We start from the raw sequence: 2,135 nt of genomic DNA on the forward strand, positions 1-2,135 counted from the left end.
AGAGACAGGGTTTTGCCATGTTGGCCAGGCTGGTCACGAACTCCTGACCTCAGGCGATCCACCCACCTTGGCCTCCCAAAATGTTAGGATTACAGGTGTGAGTCACTATGCCCAGCCAATTTGCTAATATTTTAAAAATTAATTTTTATTTATTCCTCTCCTTTTTTTGCCGGGGTGGGAGGTGTTGAAGAAATCCTCCCAAAGAGTAGGTCTCTCCCAGCCTCCCCACCTGTTCTTAGATTATTAAACTCTCAGTTAATGTTGCAGTGGAATTATATGCAAGAAGCCTGGGAAACCTAGTTTTTACTGACTTTGTAAAATTTCATAAAATAATGGTCTTTAAAAAGGACCTCAGGTGTTATCTAATTAAATGGCCTCCTCTAATAACGGAGGAAACCTAATCTCAGAAGGTGAATCCACTTGCCCAAGGCTATTTTATTAATGAACAGGAGAGATAAGACTCTATCCCAAGTCTTCTAATTTCAATTCTGCTGCTGCTGTGTTATATGAGAGTGGAGTTTACGGATATATAACTACCTTAAGTGGATTTGAAATCCCAGCCAGGGAGCACTGATTGCTATGTTAGCTTTCTGAAAAACTTCTAAGTGATTAAAAGCTTGTTTTCCCTGTAGTCTGAAATTTCTACTAAAGTAAAGAAGCAGGATTTCATGACAGCCTAGAGTCACCATACTGTAAGGGGTCCCCACTAACAGCTTTAGAGTGAGTTAAAAAAAAAACTGGTGCTAAGCTTAGTTATTGGATCTGTATAGTTTTTAGATGACCAAAGTACACTGTGGTTGACATTCATTGGGAAAACTCAAACAATATAGACAGGATTGGACGAAAAGTGAAACTATCCTAACCCCATTCCCTAAACTGCACTTCCTGGAGACAAGCTTTAGAGTTTGGTGAATACAAACCACCTTTTCCTTGTGTAGTGCTAGTGATTCTAACACAAAATGCCTGGCCACTTTTGGGGGCGAGGATGGGGCGGGAAACAGCCCCTTTAGAGCTTCCTGGGTTTTAACTATGACAAAAGAATGTTAGGAACATGAAAATCACTCAGAAACAAAATCCTTAGAGTGGGTCTCTCCCTATCTCCTGCCTCATAGGTTATTTAACTCTCAGTTACTGGCCTGGGTGGAGGTCCCTTAAGACATGATTTTCAAGCCATTCTGGAGGTATCAGAGGTCCCATAAGACTTTAAAATTTCATTTAAAAAAAAAAAAAAAAGTGGCCAGGCATGACAGCTCATGCCTGTAATCTCAGCACTTTGGGAGGCAAAGGCAGGTAGATTGCTTGAGCCCAGGAGTTTGAGAGCAGCCTGGGCAACACAGGGAGACATTGTCTCTACAAAAAATAGGAAAAATTAGCCAGGCGTGGTGGCATGTGCCTATGGTCCTAGCTACGCAAGAGGTTGAGGTGGGAGGATCACTTAGGCCGGGGAGGCAGAGGTTGCAGTGAGCCGAAACTGCACCACTGCACTCCAGCCTAGGTGACAGAGTGAGACCTTGTCTCAAAAAAAAAAAAAAAAAAAAAAATTAAGAAAAAGAAAGCAAGAAAAGAAAGAAAACGTAGACTGGTTGTGATGGCTCATGCCTGTAATCCCAGCACTTTGGGAGGCTGAGATGGGCAGATCACGAGGTCAGGAGATCGAGACCATCCTGGCCAACATGGTGAAACCCCGTCTCTACTAAAAATACAAAAATTAGCTGGGTGTGGTGGTGCATGCCTGTAATCCCAGTTACTCGGGAGGCTGAGGCAGGAGAATTGCTTGAACCAGGGAGTCGGAGGCTGCAATGAGCCAAGATCGTACCACTGCACTCCAGCCTAGCGACAGAGTAAAACTCTGTCTCAAAAAAAAAAAAAAAAAGGAAGAAAACATAATAAGTACATCCACCAAATTCCATACTCTAAAGCACTCATGTTAACTCTTTCTTGGTTTGGGCACACCTCAGAAAGAAGTTTCTGTCATTCCTCTGCATACATGCAGGATTTGATGAAGAAAATTGTCTGTGGTGGTCTTTTAAAAGTATATAGACCTCGGCCGGGCGCGGTGGCTCAAGCCTGTAATCCCAGCACTTTGGGAGGCCGAGACGGGCGGATCACGAGGTCAGGAGATCGAGACCATCCTG

This window comes from Colobus angolensis, unplaced genomic scaffold (assembly GCF_000951035.1).
Source record: "Colobus angolensis palliatus isolate OR3802 unplaced genomic scaffold, Cang.pa_1.0 Scaffold109, whole genome shotgun sequence".
In the NCBI taxonomy this organism is placed as follows: Eukaryota; Metazoa; Chordata; class Mammalia; order Primates; family Cercopithecidae; genus Colobus; species Colobus angolensis.